This window comes from Amblyomma mixtum, chromosome 2 (genome assembly GCF_055824585.1).
Source record: "Amblyomma mixtum isolate Tamu chromosome 2, ASM5582458v1, whole genome shotgun sequence".
In the NCBI taxonomy this organism is placed as follows: Eukaryota; Metazoa; Arthropoda; class Arachnida; order Ixodida; family Ixodidae; genus Amblyomma; species Amblyomma mixtum.
The window spans coordinates 196,883,031-196,910,957 of NC_143013.1; the positions used below are offsets into that span (position 1 = coordinate 196,883,031).

The window sequence follows — 27,927 nt, forward strand, 5'->3', positions numbered from 1 at the left end:
CAAGAAAGCAGCCACCACCTGCTTGACAGAGATCAATCTCGAAACAAGAAAAGAATCCTGGAAAGATATGCTGCTCCCACTAGCCCTCTTTGACTAGTTCCTCCTCTGGTCTCTAAGGAAAGGACAAAGAATGAGTGCTTCTTATCACGACGATACTTGGTTGAGCCAGCCTGCTGGTCTGAACGACGTTAATATGGTGTCTTTTTAAAAACAGCCCTCTTAGGGCAGTTTATACATTGTAACGTGAAGATATCTAGCACAAACAGTGAATATAAACATTTTCAGAGGGAAAGCCCACAGCGCGGCGCAGCCGAACAACCGTGGCAAGCAGGGCATAGCACAACGAATGCACTTCACTCTCTTCGCGTTCCACGGCCGTAACAATATGTGCCTGAAGTGTCTCGTGTTGCCATATTGCAAGACGGGTGGGTCATTGCCCCATAAGGACGATTTTTTCAGTGAACGCTCTGAAATGCGATGGATCTGATCTTTCAACTGGGTCGGCATAATGCCCCTTCAGTCCTTAGTTGTTTGAAACAAAAAGCGGTATGGTGAGCAGTGGTACCTCAAGTGGAAACTGCCAATTATCAATGACAGGCCGATCATCGGTATTACATCGGCCACCGACGTCATCGGCCGCTAAACTTTGCACCGATGTTGAGCCAACATTAATGCGGTACATAGTCGGCCAAAAGCTTGCAGCGAATGTTGGGCCCACAACGCTGAACATTCAAGATTGTTTATTGACCAGAAATTCTAATGGGTCACCTGGTCTAAACGCTGTAGTCAAACAGATTGACGAGGTCCAGGCCACCCTTAGAACGTAGCATAGGCGAGACCTCTGAAAACATGGAAATGTGTTCCTTCAGATGGATGAAAAAAAGCAAAAGCACAATATAACACAAAAATTCCTCGAGGCCGCCGCGGTGGCTACGTGGGTATTGCGCTCGGCTACTGCCCCGAAAGACGCGAGTTCGACAATGGCAGCGGCGGCCGCATTTCAACGGGGCCGAAATGCTAGAGGCCCGTGTTCTGGGGGATTTTTGAGCACATTAAAAATTCCCAAGTGATCGAAATTTTCTGGAGCCCAACACTGCGGTAATAAGGAAGTAATCACTCATTGACATCCACCCGAGCGCAGCCATGCGGCTACAAAGGAAAGCTACTCCACCTTCAGGGATTCCCCCAAAACATTGGACCTCCACTGCGATGTTTAGATGTTAGTGTGGTGCTGAAAGAGACCAGTGACTGAAAGCTGGCAGGTGAGCATAAAATTCTACATTCATAAATGTGGTTTACGCTTACAGTTTTGCACATATCTCAAATAAATATAAAGAGGAACTTAAGACAACGTATGAAGAACAGCCTTTCTCTATATAACTAGAATTTCATTTAAATTTTGTTTTTTGTAGTCAGCCACACCAAAATGCTATACGTAATTGGTAAAGCAAACAAAACGCGATATATTAAGCTTTATTTTCAGTGCGAGGATCACGCGGGTAGATAATACTGCGGTTGTTGCAGATTAATGTTTCTTAGATATTTTATCGACATGTAAATACCATGCCAAATATCAGGGGAATGTAACGCCAAGAATTGTGTAGTGCTGAGTATCTTCGATCTCATGTCAGCCACATTTAATTGGATGTTCTATGGTAACTTTTATTACCAGCCCCTAAATGCGTGACCTTTGTTTTTGGGGACTAGTTCTACGCTCATAGACTGTAGGAAATGACCAATTTTATGAAGCACTTGGCTTCATCTAAGAGCCAAGTTATTTCCATCGGAACCTGTAAGAAGAATGACGCAATCATCAGCAGCATATATAATGAACTTTACAGTTACGTAAACGGTCACAATGTCATTATGAACAAAGTAAACAAAAAGGCCCTAGCGCGCTCCCTTGCGGTAAACAAAGGAGGCCTTAGCACGCTCCCTTGCGGTTCGCCTTTTAGTATTAGAATGGGAACGACCTTCGATTATTAATCCATAAAAACTGTGACCTGTTCTCTAGATAAGATTTCAAAGGCTGAAGAGGTTTACCCCGAAAATTAATTATGAGAGTTTTTGTGCTACCGTTATGAAGACAGCCAAATGTCTTGCTCAAGTCTATAAACAATCTATAAACTGTCTAAAGGATTCATAATGACCTTAAAACCCTACGAAAACGATCACCGCGGCCTCATAAACCACCTTTCTCAACTGTTTGAAGGCTGCTTGGAAAGCAGCCTGGCCGCGGCGGCCGCCCGGAGTAGCTCGGCGCCGCCGCTGGTGGCGCTGAACGTTGCGCGCCAGTAGCGCCGCCTGGTCATTTTAGGTTGCCTGCTGCGTTCAAAGCACCGTTCAAACTGGCGAAACTACGTCCCCGTACCACCAGAGGAAGAGCCAAGAAAAGTGGTTACGACAAAAAGCACGCCAGGCTGTCCATGGAATAAAGAGCGAGAATCGTTTACCAGATACCAAGAACTTGTGAGGAAACGCGCGTAGCCTAGACTGGACGCGGCGTGGAACGTCCTGCGCGGAAGAATGAATTTTCATTCTCGAAGGGGAGGGCTCTAATTTGCTTAAGCCTTGCTGGGCCTGCAAAAGGCGTTGGTCACTTTTAAAGAGATTAGAAATCTAGGCAAGAGCCGTGATAGAAGCTCGGGGAGAACTGATGACAGCGCACTTTAAAAAGAAAAGAGGGCCCGACCGAATCATACAAGAGTCGGGTAACGTTCCTAGATAAGACGCTCTAAGATAATGCGTTGTTATCTGCATGGTGTGACTATATTTCTTCCTGGGCATGCTTCATTTCTACCTTTTTCGCTCAAATATGTTTCCGAACTTTCAATAAAATAAGTTGACAGAGCTACGCTCGTCTGTACCCTGTCTTGTGGTTTTTTCGTGCAACTTTACCATGTCTGAAGGTAGTCCAATGCCCTCATTCAATACTTCATCAATATCTGCGCGTCGCAGGACTGCTGAAAAATAGCGACGCAATTTATAATAAGTATTCACTTGGTCAGTTTGAATAAGTGCAACTTGCCCGGCCTTATCATTTTTGTCTGCAACACGAAAAGTGCGATATCCATATGACCTTCGATACCACAGCGTTCACGCTCGATGCGAGCGTATTAAATCCATTGCCGCATGCTGAAGACGGGAAAAAAGGACAAAAGTACCTTCTAATCCGCATTACAGCCCTCCACACAGCAACAACCCTGTCGACAATCCTCAGCCGGTTGGCATCTGTGCTTTTCTGAATTAGTATATTGTTTCTGGTACAGAAAGTGGGAGGCTAAAAGAGCACATAACAAACAGTGCTATAAACTTACAACAAAGCCGGCATTAAGAAAGACTAATATATTTTGTAAAACTCGCTGCTTAAACCATCCGGCTCAGATTGTTTCTAACTCTGTAGACCAAAATGGCCAATTAGACCACGTCCGATTAACAGGCCCTAAAATAGCTGTAGGCTCCTCATTGTCATTTCGTGAAAATGTACCGCGGGACAGAATCATCGTGCACACAAAAACGCAAGCATGACCCTTAGGATATGTCGGAATAAGACGGTGTCACAAAATTCAACGCATTTTTGAAAAAAGAAACAAAAACAGCCCCGCGTGGACGGCTCTCGCTGCCGCGCGTCGTAAAACAGGGGAGAAGGAAACTCCGGAGAGCGATTAGCTTTGTGTGTGTGGCTGGCCCCACCGCTCGCCGACGCAGCGCGCCGAGAGATTACGTCAGACATGACGTCGATTGTTCTGGAATGTCGGAGACGTATCTACTTGAAGCCGACGAAGAGGGCGTAGCCTTGCGTGTTCTAAGAGAAACCCTCCCCCTGTTCACTGGTGCGTCAGCGGCGGCGCCGCACCGGAAAGTTCTCGAAGCTTCTTGAAGCCACTTTCGCCGTTTTGACCGACGGGGACGCGCGCCCGGCGCGAGAAGGCGCTTACACGGCCGATACTGTGTGTATGTGCGCGCCTGTCTTGGCGCGAAGAACAGACCGACGTGGAACACGCCTATATAAAAAGGTCGCTGACGGCTGTCGACTAGTCCGAGCCGCCGTTCAAGCTTCAGTGAAGCGCGCCCGCTCGACTCCCGGGACCACACCACTCGCCCAGCCGCGGTTCAATGAGGCAGCGCGCGCCAGTCTGCGGGGCGGCACCGTCCTGAACCTCTGGTCGTCGGGCTGTCGCAGTGTCCGGTGAACGAATTGTGTTTTGCTTGTTTGCCTCCCTCTTATGTTAGTGCACTTGACTTGCAATATCCCTTTTGCACTGTAGACTCTCTCTCGAGTTTAACTTTGCACGAGTTTCATTGTTTTGTTAATCACTTTGTATGTGTTTGTACTAGTGATTGTGAAATCCTCTGTATCGTCTCATTGCTGTATAAAGTTTGTTTTAGAAGAATTTGTTGTTGGGCTAGTTGGTAGTTATTCATAATTAAATTCAAAGGCGCCAAACCATACGCACACACACACACAGGAGACGCGCTCTGTCTCGTCTTTCTTCTCCTGTGTGTGTGTGTGCGTATGGTTTGGCGCCTTTGAATTTAATTACGAAAGTTTGTTTTGTTTGTGAACTTTTCGCTCCGACCCAATCTCTGCTTTGCGACCTGCGAAAGCTGGGCACTAAACGACCAAAAACCTCTCGTTGCTTGGTAGCTGGTTTCCGCTGAGCTTGTCACGCTTAGTCGAAGGCATCTCCTTTGAGTTCGACTCGCATTTCACTGCGCACTCTAAGGGTGCGCGAAGTGGTGACAGACGTTTGAATTTGCCTAATGAAAGTGGAGGAGCAATGGATATGCGTTGCACTCCAAAGCATGTGGTATCACATCGCATGCGCGTGTTTTCCATCCGGGCATTAAAGGAATCTGGCATTTGATTTCAGAAACACTTACAAATCCGAGACAGCCTGCAGCGCTGCAGGGAACACGAAATCCAGAGTACGTGAAAACCGCAGGTCCCGACTGCTGAGTGCTTGGAGGAGGACATCAAGGCGGAAGAAATGCCTTCCGCTTGAAGTTTGCGAAACTAAAACGTCGCGCTCTTCAAGAGGAGCAGGGGCTGAGACTGAAGCAACTCTTTGATCTTCGCATCGAACCCATGGACGGCCATACGACGCATAGACATGCCAACACCTAGTGCTCCGCTTTTTATTTTCCTACGCGCATAATTTGTTAGCGTAAATAATGCTGCCACAGCAAAACCACGGTACAGGACAGCAAGGTACACAGGATGCTTGTGCCTAAACACCAGGCTGTGTCTACCATGATGAAAAAATATGTACTCGTCATCGTGAAAAAAAACACAATAAATTTGCTCATCCACCATCTCATTATTACCCTGGTGTGAGGTACCACTCCTCTGAAGCATCCAGTTCGCCACTACCTCACAGATGGCGCCACCATCCCAGTGACGACGCCTTCCCCGCTGCCGCTCGGAGCTGGGGAGACGACGAGTGTGTTGTTGTCTAGTAGCCCGCCCGCCATGCGGTGCGCTTTCCTAGCCCCTCTCAAGCTCATGCCCCGTGTAATTATTGTAAATATGAGTTGGCCGCAATAAAGGCTGTCTTCTAAAGTACGCAAACCTGGCCCGTGGTCGTCTAGCCCCAGCAACGCCCTCACATTTGGCGCAGTCGACGACAGAATCTGCAGCCTCGCCATTCGAGCACGCCGCTCCCGCCATGCCTGACTAGACGCAGCCTTTGTTTCTCGGCCCCCGCCATGTTCGCCATGCTGGTCTAGACGACGCCTTTGTCTACTCGTACGAAGTAAGCGCCATGCCGGGCATCAATTGGGCCGAAGTCGACGCCGCTACAGTCGCGTGCTTCAGCTCTGACTTTATTCAGAGAGAGCTCATGCGCCGCAGAATCGACGCTACTGGGTCAAGAGAAGAATTAGTTCAGCGCTTCACAGCGTGCCTGGAAGACGCCTGTGCAGCCTTGCCCATGCAAGCGCCCAGTCCTGCCTCTGCGCCAGTTGCTTCGAACAGTTTGTCTTATGAACATTATATGTGCGCTTCGCCTGGAGTGCAGTTCAGTGCCTCTCCTCCTACTACGAAGGTTCAAGCAGCCACAAATGCAGCCTCGTGCGTTATGCCTCCGCCATTGTACTTTTCCGCGCAGCCGCTCGTTGACAATGCCACAGCCATGCCAGCGCAAGAACTTTTCTCGCCGCCGCGGCAACCGCAGCCTTTCGTAACAACACCTGGACTTGCTACGGAGCCACAGTACTCCCAAACGCCAGTTGGAATGCCATTTTCTCCAACGTCGTCACCGCAATACCAAGTTCCTTACATGCCGCAGATACACGTGACAACCATGCCTGACGTATCGTCTACCTTGCCATTGTTCGAGAACTGCCACAAGCAAAGTGCGCGTATGTGGATAGAAGAAATTCAACGAACGCAGCAGCTTGCTTCATGGTCGCCAGAAACAACCCGCCTCATCGCCGCAAGTAAGTTGAGAGGGACAGCAAAAAATTGGCACCTGACTCTTGGCGCGCATTTCCCGACTTGGGATGCGTGGCGTAAAGCTTTTCTCGACGCATTTGCCGACGAACTGACGCTACTGCAATGGCAGCAACAAGTTATGTCCCTGGTGCAGACCAGCCCTCAGTCTCTCCGCGACTATGCCTACGCAAAACTTCGCGTCATCGAAAAATGTCCAGCGCCGCTGACCGAGCCTCAAAAAATTGAATATCTCTTGCAAGGTATTTTGAGTCCAGGCACAGCGACAAGCATAGCAGCGCAACGTCCATCGTCAGTGGCGAACTTCATTGACATATGCACACAGCTTGACCGGGCAATGCAACATATGGAGATCGCAAGGAGCGCTGCTCATCGTCCCGGGCAGACCGTTCACAGTGACAATAACGGCAGCCCGCCTTCCAGACAAGTCTCTTCGATGCCATTTATATCTGAAGTAACACCTCCAGCTGTCCCCAAGCCCAGCCGTGCGCCTACATCCCGTGCTGCCAGCCCTCCAAATCGTCCTCGTATAGCGGATCTGTCGCCTTCTGAAAAGGAAGCTCGGTACTCAGCCCTGTCAGAACGTTATGGTGTTCCAGCCTTTCGTCCAGGACAGTCATTGAGTGAAGCTGTTTGCTTCAAGTGTCATGAAAAAGGCCACCTAGCATCAAAGTGCCCCACAAAACAAAAGACTGTCACACAACAGCCAGCCACAGCCGCCACATTACTTCACGCAGCAGCCCCTGCATTGCACGCTAGCCCTTCCGAAGACATCTATGGCTCTCAGCTGGAATGCTCATTCTTCACAGCTAGCATCGGACTCTTGGGATCCTACGATGCATTTCCGGATACATGGTCCAAGGTAACTATAATTACCAAGTCAGCAGTCAAAGATCTACCTCTGATACCTTGGACACATGAGCCCTTAGCAGTCGTTGGTGGATGAAGTGTGTATCCTGAAGGTACAGTCTGCCTGAAGATTACAGTGGGCCCCAGTGGGCCGTCATCAGCAACAATGTCTTGCCTGTGATACTGGGTGAAGATTGGTTTCGTGCCAGCAACACACGACTCGTGTTCGAGCCTCCAAATCCAGCCGAACTTCACCATCCTGCCTCGGGTACTGTCATAAAGGCGCAGCAGAAGCTCTATCCACGTGCCTCATGTGCAGTGATCCTTCGGCAGTCCTTCCTGGCTCAATGCACTGAAGTGCCATCTTCACTGGCTCTCCAGGACGTGCCCCTCCCAGGAATGGAGCCAGTTTGAAACCCTTGTGCAAGAACCTGCCAGAACAAGGTACTACTGCACCGGATGGTACAGTAGCTGTAACAGTTCATCCTGACCTGCCTCCTGCCTTAGTTGCAAAGGATCTCTCAGAGACACAGAAAATAACTCTGGCTACTGCTCTTTCTGATCATCATCTCACATTTGCTCGTGATGAGGATGACATTGGCCATTTCCAAGGTGTGGAACATTGCATCGACCTAGTGCCCAATGCTGTGCCTTACAGCAGAAGCCCATACCGATACTGTGCAGAGGACCGCAAGTTCTTAGATGAACAAACAACCAAGCTCTTGCGTAAAGGCATCATCCTGCCTGCCACTGGGCCGTGGGCCTTTCCAGTCATCATTGTGTCAAGAGGAGCGAAGAAGCGCCTCTGCGTCAATTATGTTCCACTGAACAAACTCACAAGTTTTGCACACCCGTTGCCCCATGCTGATGATATCATGCAAGACGCCGCTGGAGCATCTTATTTTGCATGTTTGGATCTGAAATCTGCCTACTGGCAAGTCAGCCTACGACCGGCAGACTACTCCAAGACAGCGTTTATCACACATAGTGGGACATACATGTGGACACGCATGCCCTTTGGACTAAAGAACGCCCCTTCAACGTTTCAACGTGCCAAGCAACTCATCTTTCAAGACCTTCAACCTCCTTTAAGGTCGGGTGTCAGAGTGTGTTTGGACGACATCCTCGTGTTCGCATCGTCCTTCACAGACTTTTTGGAACTGCTCATCCAAGTACTTCAGCTTCTACAGCAAAATGGCCTAAAAGTGTCCCTTGACAATTGCCGGTTTGGTCTTCCCTCCATCAGTTTCTTGGGTTTCATATTGTGTAGTGAGGGCAAGCTGCCAGACCCAGCTAAAGTCAGTGCCCTAGTAGCGCAGTATGTTACTGCAACGTTGCAACAACATTGCCAATGTTGTATTATGTTGCGCTAACATTCTTCAACATTAGATAATGTTGCTGCAATGTTACCAAGCAACATGCTGATAACGTTGCCCTAAAGTGGTCTTTTCACATTGCAGCAATATTTTCAAATGATGAATAAATGTTGAACCACATACGATGGCATTGATATAACATTCATGCTATAGGTTAATTGTCTGCACTCTCCGGCTATTTCTGAAGCCCAAATAGAAAAGCCGGTACCAGATCACTTCTACTCAACATGACAGTATTAATTTATTTATTTATTAATTTTTACTTCGAGGGCAAGTTTGCATGTGGTGTGTATGCAAATGGTGAGCAGTCCAAGTGTACTTGCACTCTGTGACACTAATGTAGAAAGATGCATTTCTATCTAAAATATTTTAATGAGCTGGAAGTACTTTGTTTTTCAATTAAACATGCAGACAAAATTAAAACTGCCGAAGAAATTTAGTTCTGGTTTCACTGACGCCCCGCAGTCTAATGGCCATGGAGATCACTATCACAAATCCAAACCGCGGCCGCGCCGAGAGCCAATCCTGCGATGCGCGCTCATCGGAGAACCTGCGTTGCGTGTCAGCGGCAGTCGTGGCAAGATATTCACGTTTTTTGTTCTTCTAGCACAGTTTTTCTTGCGGTCGCCGTGCCCGCGCTGCTGTGTTTCGTTGTGGTTTCACTGGAATTCAGCTGAAACAACAAAGGCTTGCCCAGAGGATAACCTCAATGGTGAGTGATTTCTAGACTTCCATTGTTGTGCTGTGACTTGTGTTGGTTCTTCGTGATAGTTTGATAAAGTGTTACATTCGTTGTATCATGAAGAGAATGAAGTGTTCGCTAAGCCAAGTGTCCATTCAGCAACGACGCCGAAGAACAGCAGAGGCTGTTCACGACGAACTAGAAAACTTTTTTGCTGTTGTTAGGCTTGATAATGGTCATGGCAGCAGATTGTACGCAACATGAGCAGAACAGTATCAAGATGCCTTTTGATCGCATATTATTTTATCCTCTTTATCAGCGCCAGGCGAGGACGCAGTTGAAAGCCGCAGTTCTCACTTGTCGGATTTTAGCACCGCTAGCAGCATCTCTGACATAGAAAGGGCAACATAGGAGTTGTCGCGGATTTCTGACAATAAGGAGTTGGTGGTTTATGAAGATAGGATGACATTTGAGTCTGGTGCCGCTACTCAATGTCTAGAGCACGACTTGCGCCTGTGGGTAATTAATAGCCTGCTTCTCACCTGCATTCCCTGCTTAAAGTGCTGAAGCCATACCACCCAGAGTTACCCACGGATGCTAGAAAATTACTAAAGACGCAGAGGCATACTGATCCAGCAGTGATGACCGATGGTCATTACCACTACTTTGGAATGTTTCGTTCTCTGGAAGAACATGTGCATGTTCCTTAACGTCTGCACTTTGTGCGAGGGCATTACACCAGTTCTCATGCTGGTCAAATGTTTAGGGGAATCCCCCAAGGTGGAGTAGATTTGTAATAAGGCAGTAATTACTCATTGGCATCCACCCAAGCGCAGCCATACGGCTACAAAGGAAAGCTATACAGCTTTCTCAGAAACTTCGTAGTTAAAGAAAAATTCGTCCTGGTCCGGGGTTCGAACCCGGAACCACCGCCACACCGGAGCAGTCGCTCTACCAATTGAGCTAACCGGGACGGCAAGCTTATGGTAGGGCGAGAGCGAATTGATCACTAACTCGAAGTGGGAAGAGTGTTGGTCAAATGTTTAGGGGAATCCCCCAAGGTGGAGTAGATTTGTAATAAGGCAGTAATTACTCATTGGCATCCACCCAAGCGCAGCCATACGGCTACAAAGGAAAGCTATACAGCTTTCTCAGAAACTTCGTAGTTAAAGAAAACGAATTTTTTCGTAGTTAAAGGACGAATTTTTCTTTAACTACGAAGTTTCTGAGAAAGCTGTATAGCTTTCCTTTGTAGCCGTATGGCTGCGCTTGGGTGGATGCCAATGAGTAATTACTGCCTTATTACAAATCTACTCCACCTTGGGGGATTCCCCTAAACATTTGACCAACACTCTTCCCACTTCGAGTTAGTGATCAATTCGCTCTCGCCCTACCATAAGCTTGCCGTCCCGGTTAGCTCAATTGGTAGAGCGACTGCTCCGGTGTGGCGGTGGTTCCGGGTTCGAACCCCGGACCAGGACGAATTTTTCTTTAACTACGAAGTTTCTGAGAAAGCTGTATAGCTTTCCTTTGTAGCCGTATGGCTGCGCTTGGGTGGATGCCAATGAGTAATTACTGCCTTATTACAAATCTACTCCACCTTGGGGGATTCCCCTAAACATTTGACCAACACTCTTCCCACTTCGAGTTAGTGATCAATTCGCTCTCGCCCTACCATAAGCTTGCCGTCCCGGTTAGCTCAATTGGTAGAGCGACTGCTCCGGTGTGGCGGTGGTTCCGGGTTCGAACCCCGGACCAGGACGAATTTTTCTTTAACTACGAAGTTTCTGAGAAAGCTGTATAGCTTTCCTTTGTAGCCGTATGGCTGCGCTTGGGTGGATGCCAATGAGTAATTACTGCCTTATTACAAATCTACTCCACCTTGGGGGATTCCCCTAAACATTTGACCAACACTCTTCCCACTTCGAGTTAGTGATCAATTCGCTCTCGCCCTACCATAAGCTTGCCGTCCCGGTTAGCTCAATTGGTAGAGCGACTGCTCCGGTGTGGCGGTGGTTCCGGGTTCGAACCCCGGACCAGGACGAATTTTTCTTTAACTACGAAGTTTCTGAGAAAGCTGTATAGCTTTCCTTTGTAGCCGTATGGCTGCGCTTGGGTGGATGCCAATGAGTAATTACTGCCTTATTACAGTTCTCATGCATTCTACTGGAAGGTAGCATAAATCCAGCGGCATTTTAAGCAAGGAACCAGAATTTATTCTTTCACTCGAAACTGACGCTGCTGCATTATACTAGTCTTTGCCCTCTCATTCCCAATCAGATGTATACCCTTATAACCAACATTATTGGGACTGTGCAGCGATTTGCGCCAAGGGTAAGAAAAGTGAAATATTCATTGTTATTCAATCATCCTTCATCATCGTCAGCCAGACTATACCCACTGCAGGGCGACAGCCTCTCCCATATTCCCCAAATTAGTTCTTTCATGTGCTAGCTGCCTCCACTTGACCCCTGCACCCATCATCAGTTTGTGATCTAGCTTATGTAGCCTAGGAAGAATCGGCCGTTAGCAACTTTGCCTTTCAAATTGTGCACAGCAGTGGGACTGAAAAAGACTATAGGCTGGGCCTGCCCTCTTTGCTCGGTTTACTTTGTCGGCCACCTGCCATGGCACAATTGAGGGAAGACAAAGGGAGTGATGTGCAACCACCTCCAGCCGGCTACGCCTTCATCTACAAACGCCCTTGTGGTTTTAAGCAATTGAATGGTCGTCCCCATGGATGACATGAGTATGTCCGCTTGTAAGGCAAGATTCAAGCGAGACAGCAGCACTGGCCATTGCTGTGAGGTGCGGGAATGGGAATTTTTGTTTGTAAATTATTTGCTTGCTTTGGAGGAATTTTAGGTGGCATGAATAGTCGATGTCTTTTATGTAATGAATGCATTTTTTAGCCACTTTCAGAACAGTTTGTTGCTCAGGCTGTTAAAATATGCTCGCGGTGCCAGGGAAGGGCATTTTTTTTCACTATTTTGGTTTGAGCCAAGTGACTGGACATAAGTTCTTTAAACAGAGCTGTCCAATGTCTGTGTTCCTTGAGGAGTGTAGAAGATTTGTTATTAGACGTGTATGCTTATATTAGGAAATTTCTGGTTCTTTTTTTTTGCAGGGATGCAGCTTTGCTTGTGACATCATGAATTAGAAGAGACCATCATCGTGAGCAGCTGGAGGCTACCAGAAGACAAGCATATTTTAGACGTGCTAAATTGTTCAGGCAAATGTTGACAGTACTTTAAATTTGTAGTTTTCCAGTGCAACGGTGCATGACCAAAGAAGGGAAGAAGGATACCTGAAGAAAACAGCGCAGCAACAGGGACAAGAGAGAAGATGAGACAGGTGCTGACTAGCAACTGAAGGTTTATTGAAAAGGAACGCATAAAACATACTCTCTTCACAACCAAGAGTGTGCATGAACTGCGCGAATAACACTGATAACCTGTCAACTTCAGTCATGGTGGTCAGGATACAATAGTTCACAATCATGAACAAGGACGGACAGTCGTTCATGACTGTGAACTGTTGAATCTTGACCACCATGACTGAAGTTGATAGCTTATCGGTGTTGTTCGTGCAGCTCATGTGCGCTCTTGGTTGTAAAGTGAGTATATTTTAAGTGTTCCTTTTCAATAAACCTTCAGTTGCTGGTCAGCACCTGCCCCATCTTCTCTCTTGTGCTTGTTGCTGCGCTGTTTTCTTCAAGTATGTACCAACTTGCCATTTTACTGAAGTTGGGAAGAAGGATAAAACACAGCGCTCACTGACAACTGGTTATTTAACGGCACAGACACTGCTTAAATGCCCTCAGACCAGCCCAGCAGGAAAAAAACAAACTTATCACACCTTTATCATAAAAACTATGAAAGAAACATCATATCTGCATTATATGATACAATTGAAGTATTGCTCGCACATTGTGAACCAGCTTTTTTAATATGATGCGTCTCTGTTGCTTCACATGTGGTTTGTGGTCTGCTTCTGCTAAGGATCTTGAAAATCTCTGTACAATCACTGCAGTGCTTGACAAGTTTGGAACCTGTCCTCATTCTTTAGATCTCTTGCATGCAGATTGCATTTACGGGCCTCTAGCATTTTGCCTCCATCGAAATGCAGCCACCGCGGCCAGGATAGAACCCGTGTCTTAACAGACCAGCAGCCGAGCACCATAACCACTGAACCACCGCGGTGGCTCATGTATCTGTGTGTGTGTGTTCCGTAGGGCTGGAAAACTATGCACTTAAATCAGTGATGTTAACCAGCCCAACAACTAACTCTGCTGTTCATAATACCTCTGCTCCTTGTTTCTGAATGGCCAACTAGGTTGAACTGCTACTTTGTTTATTTGTTGCAAGTTTGTGCACAAAATGAATGTGTTATAGTATTTGGGAAATACAAAGTCCAGGTGGTGCATGTTTTCAAGGTGTGCTGTTGTTGTGTAAATAGTTTACTCAAGTGTTTTGTATTTATAACATGCCAGTTGAGAGGTGTGTGCACGTTTTCATGCTATGGTAATGTGCCTAGTAACTGTTTAAAACATTAGCTCTGGTTCTTGTTCCCGAGTAGCTCACATGTGTACTGTTTTTTTTATTTCAAGAAATGCTTCGGCGCGGCAGACAAGGACAAAACGTAGAATAACACCACAGAGACAAGACAAGCTTCAAAGAGAAATTTTTGAAGCAGCAGTCATCCTTCGTTAGGGGACAAGCACATGCGTGAGCCATCCATCAGTGACGCTTCTCAAGAGAGAATGAGAACTCCTATCAGAATGATTAGATTTGGGGCATGACGAAGTACGCGTGTGCCACACGTGCCATGGGTGCTGATCATTTTTTGCCTAATGCTGTCTTCACTGCATGTTATCTTTTTTCTTTTGTCTTTGATGAGCGCAAAGCATATATTCGTTGACGCGGGTTCCAATAAAATCAGTTGTTAGTTGGCGCTCTGTGGTGTTATTCTACGTTTTGTAGGGGTGTGCGAATATTCGAAATCTTCGAATATAATTCGAATATTATATTTTTAGTATTCGTATTCGATTCGAAATCCAAGTAATCGTGTTGTTTCGAATATTCGACACGACGCGAATATTCGTATCTAGCCGAATATTTTATTGCGAGCACCGGCGTTCATTTCGGTCCGCAAGTGCTATCGACAGAGACATAACAACATGGCGGCGCCCGGAGCAATGCGCAACGTTGGGCCATGCAGTAGCTGACTACGCTGGTGAGCTTCTTTGTGGCCATGCCTGCGAAGCTGGTATAGTAAGAGCTGTGCACGAAATACCTCGTAATACGTACCAGTTCAGTGCCAATTGAGAGGGCATTTTCTTTGGCTGGAGAATTCATTTCAGCTAGAAGGGAACTACTTCTGCCTGACCATGTGGAGCAGCCGGTTTACCTTCACGACAACCTTTTATGTTCATCCCAGCAACGCGCTTTCGTGCTTATGGCAAGCTAGCTTTGATCAGTGCTCTGTACTAGCCATCTTCTCAGATATTTCCACTCTTCTAAAAACAATGTTTGAGACTTTGATACTTTTTGTGCAGCCACACACACCTTTTGTGCTCATTTCATCACTGGTAGTTGAACTGTGATGTTCTTGGGTGCTCAGATAGTTTTGTAGTGGTTAAATGCGTCTGCCCTTGATTATTCGATATTCGATTCGATATTCGGAGCCAAGTATTCGTATTCGAAAAAATTGATATTCGCACACCCCTAACGTTTTGTCCTTGTCTGCCGCGCCGAAGCATTTCTTGAAATATGTATGACCAACTGGCCTACAAAACAACCCTTCTCAGCTGTTTTTTTTTAGATTTGTTGCAAGTTTCTTTATGAAGTAAATAAATAAATCATATCCGTGAAAATGTAAGCCCACGTGTTGCATTTTTCAAGCTATGCCAATGTGTTTGTGTAAATGTTGAGTGTATTATAAGTCTGCTTCCTTTTTTGAAATTATATTTCTGTCTATTTAAATAAATCAGTCTAATTGTCAGAATAACCATGTCATGGAATCTTGTTGCATCTAAACGATAGGAGCACTGGTAGAGAGCTAATGAATGTAACATTTAAGGATTTATTTAGAGTAAGCGGTCTGGAAAGTATGGAAAAACAATGTGTTGTGCAGTGCAGTCTTGTATTTGTATTCTATAGTAAGCACCGCATTACTGTGTAGCAAGGAGTAATGCTCAATTGCTCATTCTTGTGACCTTAAGCTGCTGTAACCATTCTGGTATGATGATGCCATTGTACACAGTTTAGTCTTTCAAGAGATCACTTTATTGAGCAGCAGCCATTATTGGTCGCTGAAATATTTCAGTAATTTAGAATGCTGTCTGAATGTTTCTGAAACATTATGACAGCATTGCAGCAATATTGTAGTAACATTGTCGTGGGAATGTTGCATGTGTGCGAATAAAAAGTTGTATCAACATTAAGAAAATGTTGTAGCAATGTTGCATTAATATTGTCTCCAGAAGTTGCTTTAACATTGACTGAAAGTTGATGTAACATTGGAGCAATATTGTCTCAACGTTGTCTTGTGTATGTTGCATTAACGTGGCAAAAAGAGGACGCTAGCCACGTTAAGGCAATGTTAGAAGGTAACGTTGTGGCCACACTGAGGCAACAAAGCGTGCTACTAGGGTGCTATGTTGTGCATTCCAAAACCCCAGACCCAGAAGGAACTGTTGTCGTGGGTGCAAACTGCCAATTTTTATCGCCGCTTCATCAAGAACTTTTCCAAGATTGTGGCGCCTCTCTTCTCCTTGGTCAAGGCACCACAGTGGTACTGGGATGAGTCATGTGAACACGCTTTCCAGGCTGTTAGATCAGCACTTACCGAAGCCCCTCTCCTAGGCCATTTTTGTGAGAATGCACCAACAACGGTGTCCACCGATGCATCTGCTGCCGCCCTGGGTGCTGTGCTGTCTCAGCTTCAGAATGGCCGTGAAGTAGTCATAGAATATGCCAGCCGGGCACTCACCCAAGATGAAAAGAAACTCCACAGCAATGTATGGGAGTGCATCGCCGTGCATTGGGCAGTGACACAACGGTTTCGCCATTACCTCTTGGGGAAGAAGTTTCGTCTTATCACTGACAACTGGACGGTTGCCTGTCTCACCGCAAACGTTCGACCGTCACGCCGCTTCACATCCATGCTTATGGACCTGATAGAGTTTGAGTTCACCGTGGAGCACAGGCCTGGTCGGCAAAATACGGTTGCTGACCACCTCTCACGATTGTCACTTGCTGTCTTCTCTGACAATCGGTCATTAGCTGAATTGCAACAAGACGATCCCCAGTGTGCAGAAGCACGGCAGCGCATAGCTGAAGGTCTTTCAGAAGACATAGTGGATATAGATGGAGTTCTGTACAAGCAGTCATCCACAGGACCTACCACTATATTTGTTCCTGCAAAGATGCGTCCAGTAATTCTCCATTCAATGCACGACTGTGCAGGTCACTTGGGCACTGACCGCACACTGCGTAAACTGGCAGACCGATACTGGTGGCCAGGACTAGCGACCGATGTGAAAGAGTATGTTTCATCTTGCCAAACATGTCAGATGTATAACCGCCCTGTGTCAAAGAATGTTGGTGGGACTAATGCCTTCATCAGATGTGCCCTTTTCGATTATCGTGATAGACCACATCATGATGCCGCCCACAGAGACTGCTCACTACATCCTTAATGTCATAGACTTTGCAACACGGTACGTGGTGCCTGCTGCTGTTCGCTCCACAAGTGCAAAAGAAGTTATTGAACATCTACATTCTGTCTTTTATCGCTTTGGCTCACCTGACCACTGCCTTTCGGATCATGGTGCTGCTTTTGAATCTTCTCAGTTCGTCCGCTTCATGCACCTTCATGGGGTTGAAATACACTACTCTGCAGCATACAGAGCAGAAGGCAATGGACTCGTCGAGCACAGCAATGGCTCATTATTATCAGTCCTCCGCAAGGTCTCCCCAGAAAATAAGCCATCATGGGAAATTACATTAGAGGAAGCAGCATTCGCTGTAAACACTGCATTCAATGCCAGCACTGGCTTCAGTCCATTTGAATTACTCTTTGGGTACATACCCAGACTACCAGCGGAACGCCACCGTCCAGTGAGCAACTCTTCCTTCACGGATCGCCTTCTGGATGTTCAAGCACTTCGTGCTGAAGCCATGGCCAACTCTGAAGAAGCTCAACATCGTAGAAAGAGCATCTACGATAGAACACACCGCCCACATACTATCGCGCTCAATATGAGTTGCAACGCGCGGTCATCGACCGGGTTCGTTCCGTGGTGTGCCTCCTCCAAACAGTCGCTCGGAATTCTGGGAGAAACTATTTCCTGAGCGGGGGTGCTGTTGTTTCCTGGAACAGCAGTTTCTCCCAGAATTCCGAGCGGCTGTTTGGAGGAGGCACACCACGGAACGAGCCCCGGTCGATGACCGCGCGTTGCAACTCATATTGAGCGCGATAGTACATTCAGTGTTGGTGATTTCGTGTGGATCCGCCGCCAACAACCTGTGCTACAGGGACTTGAGAATCTGTCCCCTCGCTTCAAAGGCATCTACCGCCTAGTGGAATGTCTTACGCCTGCTACATTTAGAGCCATCCCTGTTTCCAGCCCATCCACCAAGCACTCAGCTCAGCCAAGAACAGTGCATGTGTCGCAAATGAAACATTATGTACCACCCCTGCCTACAAGAGGCCTAGAGGACGCATTGCCGGCTTTGCCTTCGTCCACTGGACAAGATGTGCTTGCGGGCCCTCAGCAGTGCGATTCGCCCAACTTGCAGCAGTCGACCAGCAGTTCGACAATTAACTCTGCAGCCGAAAGTACTTCAGTGCTGAGCACTCAGCGTCCCGTAAAGTGCCGTCGGCCCACCTATCTCCAGGACTATGAAGTGGACATTTGAAAGTGCTGTGCTTGTACTTTTTGGCTTTGTTTAGTGTTATTCATGCCCGTCTTTGCCTTTGACTTTGCCTTTAATTTGTAGTGTTTTTGTGAACCTGCCAGGCCTATTGTTAGTTGCCATTTGCCACATTGCCATTTCCCACACTGCTCAGAGTTTACTTTCCTTTTTGCGCTCATCAAAAGCGACTTTGATGACAAAGTGGGGCCGGATGTGAGGTACCAGCTCCTCTGAAGCATCCAGTTCGCCACTACCTCACAGATGGCGCCACCATACCAGTGACGACGCCTTCCCCGCTGCCGCTCGGAGCTGGGGAGACGACGAGTGTGTTGTGTAGTAGCCCGCCCGCCATGCGGTGCGCTTTCCTAGCCCCTCTCAAGCTCATGCCCCGTGTAATTATTGTAAATATGAGTTGGCCGCAATAAAGGCTGTCTTCTAAAGTACGCAAGCCTGGCCCGTGGTCGTCTAGCCCCAGCAACGCCCTCACACTGGTTATGTTCGCAACGTTCTGGGGGAAAATTTTAAGGAACAGATCTGTGCCCATAGGCCACAAAGAATTCGTCACATGCGAGTCACTTATCACGGGCAGTCCAGCATATATTTAAGACCAACGCGTATTTCCCGATTTCGGAGAAATAAATTCTTCGGCGGACACAGAGAAATGAGATAATTCTGTCACTGTCCCATTGTTCTTTGAGAGTGATAGCAGAATTTGTACGGGAAAAGACAGTAAGGAGTGCCTGGGGTAAGAGGTAGAAAAGATGTCAGTAGGTATTAGTATACCGAGCTAGGGCTTCGTATTATTGAAAAATCTCCCAGGCTGCGCGTCCTTTCCACTTCTGGCTCACAAACACCCAATCTGCTGCGTGTCCCTCGAAGGCGAGCAGCGTACAACTTCCCTGTGAGTACTGTAGAGTGCTTAGAACCCACTCCAACGGCCGCATCGGAATCTTCACAGCCCATGGAAATTTCGAAATCCTAAAGAGCTGAGCGCACGTGGGTGCTAAGGCGTTAGCGGACAGCTTCCGTATGGCACTTGAGCTGAAGCTCATCCACCGACCGGCACTGACAGATTCTTGGAAAGCTTCGCGTCCAATTATGTGTACGTGTCGTCTATAGCTTTTTCAAGGGAGCCCAAACCATCAAGGCCACCGCCTTTTCAGGTCCGAGGCTTCCGATCAAGTCTCGGCGCTGCTGGAGTCCTGGAGGCCTCACAGGGAGGACGGTTTACACTGATGTAAGGACATGCTGTGCAGCGGGCAAGGAGGGCGGCTGTTGAAGGGCCTCCAGCAATTGATAAGCACTATAATGCAGAAGCATCCCAAGCCAAACGTAAATTTTCTTCTAATACTTTGCAATCGATGATACGAAACCTGAAAAGGTTATGGAAAACAGTTGTGCCCCACGCAACTAGCGCCATTTCTCTGTGGTATGAGCTGGGAAATCCTGTTATTGAATCTCATGTCGCGAATGTACTTAACTAAGTTTTTTTCTTCTATCTTCACCAATGAAACTTGCGGCAGCCTTCCCATGTGCAGATCATTCAGTCATGGAAAACATTTCATTTGAACCTAATGGCATAGATAAAATTATTGACTCTTTAAAAAATACTTCGTCGTCTGCTATTGTTTTAGCAATTGCTTTCATCAGGATCATTACCACGTGACTGGTGGATCGGTAAGGTCATTCCAATGTTCAAGAAAGGTAACCGCTCATCTCCATACAATTATCCTATTTCACTTAAATGTGTCTGTTTCAAAATCATGGAGCATATTTTATACTCTCATGTTGCTGCCTTTCTAACCAATGTTCTTCCATCCTAACCAGCACGGTTTCAGCAAAGATAGGACATGTGAAACCCAGCTTGCCCTTTTTTTATACGATTTACACCCTCAATTAGACTGCAATATTCCCGTGATGCTCTGTTCAACGATTTTGAAAAGGCATTAAATAAAGTTCCCCGTGGCAGCTTAATATATAAACTCTCATTTCTAAACCTTCACTCAGCTATCATTAATTAGATCTGTGCCCTTTTAACTGACCGTCGCCAGTTGGTCTTGGCTAATGGTCACTCATCATCTCTCTCAAGCGTGAAGTCCGGAGTCCCCCAAGGTACGGTACTAGGTCCTCTTCTTTTCTTAATATATATCAATGACCTTCCACACAATATTTCTTCTAACATTCGGCTCTTTGCTGACGACTGTGTGATATATCGTCTTATAACAACTCCACCAGACGTTACTTCCCGGCAAGGATGGTGTAACACATGAATTATGTCTCTTAATGTATCCAAAACCTCACTTTTTTCCTTTCATCGTCCTAACTTTACCGCGCCTATATGAACCATTATTATAATAGCCATTGAATCATTATAATAACCATGTAATTTCCTCCGTCGATTCGTACAAGCACTTAGGCGTCTATATTCTCGGGGCCTAACTTGTACAAACCACTGCATTTTTCGCGCGAACAACTACAAATTATGTGGAAGCATTAATCTAAAACATTAAGAATAACGCATCTCCTGGGCACAAAAACATAGCAGCTCTGCCATTAAAGCATGTCTCTGTATATATATCTGATTTGTTAGCTCACATTTTAAATCTTATGCTGGCAACTTAAAGGGACACTGAGGAGAAATTGAAGTTGGCTTGTACCGATAAATTACCAGCTTCTGATTACAAAAACGCCACTCATACTGACAAGAAAGCTCTTGTAACGTAGAAAAGAGCAAGAACCAAAATAAATATATCACCGCCACAGGCCAAACTCGCAATTACAAGCGTGATGACGTCATAGGACAAGACAGTGTTGCTAAAACAAATGGTTCTAGAAACACTGGGACACGAGAAGCTACGAATCACAGCGGCTAACAAATGAAGGTTGCGCGGTTGAATACTGAAGTAAGTTTTGTTTTGAAACCAATAGTGCGCTTTTATCACACAAGGAAGACCGACAAAAGACAACCCGAATGTTGTAAGCGAAGAAAATCAATACTTAGCGGTGTCACAGGCTGCCAGATGAGTATCGGTATATCATGGCGCTCCGCGTCTATGCACTCTGCATGCCCGCGTGGTTTCGTTTTTCATTCGCCTCGATTTACAAGCGCGGAACAGCAGAGGAACTCCAAGTGCCACTCCAAATGCTAGTTAACTTTTGAAGGAGCCTTTTAAGGTTGGTCAGATGATCGCCACGGTCGATGAAAAACTATGATGGAACGATTTTCGGTGATCGTACAAGGCAGTTTCCGGTGTAAAGAGCACCTTGAGTATTCGTACGCTCACCCGGCGAAACGTTCCCGGTTGCGTCAGTCAACTTCCCACTACTTGACGCTCTGTGGGGCTGACGTCGCTGAAGTGCAGGCCGGAGTTTAATAATAGACACTTTTAGCATACCGTGTACCATGTTCCCGTTACCGGTACCTGAGTTGCGGGAGCCCGCGCGCAGCGAATGTATGCGGAAATCTCCTTGAAGTCGCCAGATGGCGCCACGTACCCGGCAGCTACGCGCGTGCCGGCAGCATCGGCACCAATCAGCGCCTGCTCACCGGCGGTAGGCGGGCTCCCGGTATTCCGCTAACGGTAACAAGGTACACGGTATGCTAAAGGTGTCTATTTGCGAGAACCTCGTTGACGACATCGAGAACGGGATCCATCGTAACGCTGGCAAAACGCCGTTGCAAACGTAAACGAAGCGATGGTAGCGACGTCCGCAATAGCCGATAGATGCCTTCAACGTGCGGCCGGCGGTAGCTTTCTATTCGGCTGCTGCTAGGCCACACCGCTGGGCGCCAGAAATCAGGGAGTCTGCGTTACGTCATGTCACGTTATTTTTCACGTCACTTAGTTTTGTGTCGTCATAAGAGAGTCCCAAGTTTGAATCAGAGCGGCGGGAAAAACTTTTCCAGCTTCGAATTCAAATTTCTTAGAAATAAATGCATCTTTCGCTGCCGGCCAAGTGGCAACAGCCATGAAATACCGAACTATCGGATTTTGCTATAAAAAAATATTAATAGAGCTCTCCTCACTGTCCCTTTAAGTGCTCCCTGACGATTTAGGGATCGCTCGAGCGTATCCAAATGAAGGTGGCAACAGGAATAAAGTTCCCAATAATACGCCTATTTCACTATTCCCTCTATGATCCGACGCATTAACTGTAGATTACAAAACATTTCGACAAAGTTTTAGCCTTGTCTAGGCATGGGCTTTCAAAGAACGGTTGCACTGAACAAGCAGTGCTCAGAAAAATCATCAATAATATCGAGGGCCAAATGTGCACTCAAGGTTTGTTCCTGAATTTTCGAAAAACGTTTGACTGCGTACAGCACACCATCTCCTTAAAAGCTACGTGGCTACGGTGTACGCGGATTTCCCTTAGATCTACGTACCAGCTATTGAGAAAACCGCTTCCAGTTTATTGGAACAAATGCGAATTGTTCCGACAAGCTAGCCATCACCCGATGTATTCCGCAAGGTTCCATAATAGGAGCTCTATTATACTTACCTTACAATAGCGATAGATCCCAAATATTAAATTCTCCACAGCTTGCAATATACACCGAGGACATTCCTTTTTCTACCGCTTCTTCACTGCCTACCCTACAACGTATGGCTAATATTTACCTAACAAGATTACATACATCGCTGCAGGCTCACACAGGCTCACATTCGGCCGGGCGGAAACTACCTATATTATATTTATGCTAATTAATGCCGCTTAATGCTATCCGATTATTATTCAATAAGGGAACACAAACACTGATAGAATTAGCAGTAAATGAATCCCTGGTAGCCTGTTTTTCCGAAATCCTTCGGATGTCCGCATTTCTAACATACCACATCCGATTTATGTAAAAGAGTTGGTTGTCATCAAAGAATCGCCCATGTCCTACAAGAATGGCTGAACGCAGTAACAAAAAAACAACGACAGCGTTGTCTAAAAAATACAGCAAAATTTTTTTACGTTCTGGTCAAATGTTTAGGGGAATCCCCCAAGGTGGAGTAGATTTGTAATAAGGGAGTAATTACTCATTGGCATCCACCCAAGCGCAGCCATACGGCTACAATGGAAAGCTATACAGCTTTCTCAGAAACTTCGTAGTTAAAGAAAAATTCGTCCTGGTCCGGGGTTCGAACCCGGAACCACCGCCACACCGGAGCAGTCGCTCTACCAATTGAGCTAACCGGGACGGCAAGCTTATGGTAGGGCGAGAGCGAATTGATCAGTAACTCGAAGTGGGAAGAGTGTTGGTTCTGCGGTAGCGAATCATTTCTTTCTTGTTTTGTGGCAATTTTCTGTAGTAGTGTACTCTTTTCTGCAGCATGTTTTTATAGTCTGCAGTACTTTTCTGTGGTAACTACGCAACATTCTGTTCTCACTACAAATATTTCTGTTATTGCGACAAGTTCATGGCCAAGAATATTACAGAAATATTGTTGTGACAACAGAAAATTGTTTGCCACATTTTTCGACCGGGAAATTATCAATATATTCCGGACTATTCTGTTTTACACTGCCTTATTGTATTCTTCTAAGAGGCACTGCGACTGAAAGCAACTACAACAAATTTAGCCTTGTACAATAGAAGGTGTTACGTCCAATCAAAGGTTATTACGGATATCCACAATATCTCGCTACACCGCGTCTTTTCCTCGCACTATAGCCAGAGTCGATCACGTTTATTTTCACCCTTTATTGCACACATTCACAAAAAACGGCTATACACCACCATTCCCGACATTTATTTATTACAAAACCACCTTCGAGCGCTAACAAAAATGGTCCCTAATACTCCCATCAGCTACGCAATACAGAAAATCAGCTATCAAGCGCCTACTGCCCTAAATAAATGTGTTGACCTTGAGTTTGCGTTTCTCCAAAACATTTTGATCAAATTATGGTATTGACACAAAATTAAGAACAACATTATGAAACTCGTTTGCTCTTATCTTTCGACGGGGTTATATTATAATTTACATATACTTACCCTCGTTGTATGCGACCATCGTTACTTCCATCACATTCACCTGTAATTTTCACCTCTTTTTCTCCACGTGCAAATAAAATCCGATTTTTGAACAATATGCGAGTCGATATCTTTGTAACATTTTTCACTTTCACTGGACTATACACCAAACTGTACTAGGGGACTGAGGCCTCGTTAGCGGTACATCCCCAAAAAAAGAACCCCAAAAAGCAAACTGAGGAAGGCTAGCTGGACTTCTGTCCGGTCGGTTACTAAGCAGACATGGAGAAAGCGGTGACCAAAGGAAATAAAATTAAACGGCAGACACTAAAGAGCTATTGTGAAAGAAAGGCTTAAGACCGGCTGCGCCCTTTTGGGATTTCCACAATCGCCAAAATCTCCGCACCCGGTGGGCTCTGGCATTCGGCCCCCACCGAACTGCGTCAATCTGCCGAACCCTGAACCGCGTTCAGCAGCACAACGCCACAGTCGCTGAGCTGCCGCGGTGGTCATCCTTTGAGGCGTTGCTTCCTTTTTATTTTTTTACGTCGAAAGCTTTTACCAGTCAATGCTCCGTAATCGGCTGCCCATAGTGGATGATTCGTACACAGGAAATTGAGTTTCTTGCTTCACTAGCAGCAGGACGGCAAAGTTATCCTCGGTCGTACGCTAGAGCGTGTTTTGCTGACACATGTTATGGGAGCACTTGGCTCCCATTTCAGATCTACAAGTTTTCTTTTCGAGGCGAGGTAGTTAAAGGTATTCACCCTCCGAGCTGCCTTTTTTTCTTCCAATGCTCCTTACTATTTGGGGACTGTGGGAGCGAGATTACCTTGCCCCCCTAGAAAGAAGGCGAAACTCTCCCGTCCACCGAAGCCTCTTCATGACGGGAACGGAGATCAGAGAACAGCTTTGCGTTACGGTTTATTCCACGACTGTTCGTTGCGTCACCTCCAGATCGCTCTTCGTGAATTAGCCACAGAAAGCATTTGCTGTAGAGCTTTGCGCGAAGCTTTGATCATGAGTTTAGTTCAGTTAGTTTAGTTACATTGATTTTTATGGCGCAAAAGCAACTGAGGCTATGATGCACCAAACACAAGGTTAGAGTTTTTGTTAATGGTGAAGCTTTTTTAAAAATACTTAGAGTTTGTTTAAAACGTTGGCTTCCTTGAGAAACCTAAAAATACATGAAATGTCAACCAGTGCTCGATCACCTAAGAGTAGCATGGGGTGTAATGGGATGCTTTCCCTCTAAAATGTTGTGAAATATTTCTTTCTTAGTTCTTCTAGTTTTATACATGAAATTAAAATGTGGTTCACTGTGAGTTCAGCACCACACATTTCACAGAGAGGTTTGTTTTGTTTGGCTAGCAGAAAGTTGTGCGTGAGGTGGGTGTGTCCAATGCGGAGCCGACACAAAATAACTTCGGTAAAACGTTCTTGATGCCTACATGATTGCCATTCCCCTAAAATGGGCTTAACAGAATGTAATTTGTTGTTTACGTGATCTTACCATGCAGTCTGCCACTTATTTCTGAGTTTACTGTTGATAAACTTTAAGCAACCCCTGTGCGGTATGTTCACTTGCTTTATTTGGCCATTCCGGGCTTGTGCAGCGCATACATCTGCTTTCTCATTACCTACGATTCCAACATGGCTAGGACCCCAGCAGAATTTAATGTTATGTTTTTGTTTTGTGATTTTAACAATGTTATGTATGATGTTACCTATTATGGGTTCAGCAGCATTTCTGGAGTGCAGTGCTTTGAGCATACTCAGGGAATCGGTGTAAATGATGCTATTTTTGATATTCTCTCTTACTATTTTTTCTACAGCTACAAAGATGGCATAACACTCAGCAGTAAAAACCGATGCGCATTCTGGTAGTCGCATTATCTGTTTGTTTTTTCCTTGGATTACTGCACTTCCAACGTGACTTTCTGTTTTTGAGCCATCGGTATAAAATTCAATGTAAGTGTCATACTTTTCTTGTAGTGCAAAGAATTCCTGTAATATGTACTCATTTGGCGTTTGCTTTTTATCTAAATGTGTCATTGTGAGGTCACATACTGAAGGCAGGCTGTACCATGGTGGTAAATATTCATTCCTTTGTGCAATATTCGGTAGGGCATCTAGTACTGTTAGCTCTTCACATTTATCTTCAAAGCGCAGTAGTAATGGTCTGATAGAATGTGGTTTGTTGATGAATAATCTTTTAGATGGGCACTTGGTGACAATTGGATGGCAGAGATCTTTCGGAAGACAACGGATTTTTAAGACATATGAGCATGTAAGGGCGATTCTTCGACCCTCAAGAGCGGCTTCATTAGTTTCAACGTAAAGGCTAACTACTGGTGATGTTCTGTATGCTCCAGATGATAGGCGCAGACCAAGATTATGAATGGGGTCTAATCTTTTTAAGTAGGATGCTCTTGCCGAACCATATACTATGCACCCGTAGTCCAGCTTGGAGCGCACCAGAGAGCGATATATTTGTAAAAGGCTTGCTCTATCGGACCCCCACCGCTTTCGTGAGAGAACTTTTAAGATATTGAGGGCTTGAGAAGCTTTCTTTTTAAGGTTGTTAATGTGTGGTAGAAATGTGAGTTTCTTGTCGAAAGTTAGGCCTAAAAATTTGTGTTCTTGTTTAATTGGTAGCGCAGTGTGATTCAAGTATAGATTGGGATCGACCTCTAGGCCTCGTCGCAATGAAAAAAGAACAGCTACTGTTTTTTGGGGAGAAAATTTAAACCCATTTCTGTCTGCCCAAGCACCTAGTTTATTTAGTGTGATTTGTATTTGTCTCTCACAGGTTGATATGCTAGAGGACGTGCATGCTATTTGTAGGTCATCTACATAAACTGAATACATTATGGACTTGGGTATTACTTTGCCTAAGGAATTCATTTTTACTATGAAGAGTGTCGTGCTTAGAATGCACCCCTGGGGTACGCCGTTCTCTTGGGTGAAAGTCATGGAGAGAGTTGCTCCTAGGCGGACTCGGAATGTGCGGTTAGCCAGGAAGTCGTTCAAGCAGTTCAACATCCTGCCGCGGATACCTAGCTCTGCTAGGTCACGGAGGATGCCGAACTTCCACGTAGTATCGTAGGCCTTCTCCAAGTCGAAGAAGACCCCAATACAGTGCTGCTTGTGGATGAACGCCTCCCGGATGGTGTTTTCTAGACGGACAAGGTGATCTGTGGTCGAGCATGCTTTTTTGAACCCACATTGGTGTGTATCTAATAGTTGCCGAGATTCAAGTATGAAGGTCAATCTAATGTTTATTACACTCTCGAAAGATTTAGCAATGCAGCTGGTGAGGGCTATTGGTCTGTAACTGCTAGGACTTGTTGGTGGTTTTCCGGGTTTGAGAAAAGGTATTATGACTGCTTTTTTCCACTCGTCAGGTATATTTCCAGTTATCCAGATTTTATTAAAGAATTTTAACAGTGCCTCTACAGCAGCCCCGGAGAGATGTGCAAGCATAGCGTAATGCACGTTGCCTGGTCCCGGTGCTGTCTTTTTGCCAGAAGATAGTACCTTATTTAATTCTTGTAGTGTGAGAGGCTGGTTATAATCCTCATGAACACCTGCTCCAGATGGAAATTTTTGTTTTTCAGCTATTGCTTTGTGTTTCTGAAATGTGTTTGTGTTGTTGGATGAGCTTGAGATCTCAGCAA

At 45.9% G+C, this 27,927-nt stretch overlaps 1 protein-coding gene across 1 annotated transcript in view; it reads right to left on the reverse strand.

Moving 5' to 3' along the window:
* LOC149362061 (growth hormone secretagogue receptor type 1-like) overlaps nt 1-27,927 on the reverse strand; it is a 170,568-nt gene that overhangs the window by 51,439 nt on the left and 91,202 nt on the right. The window lies entirely within an intron of this gene.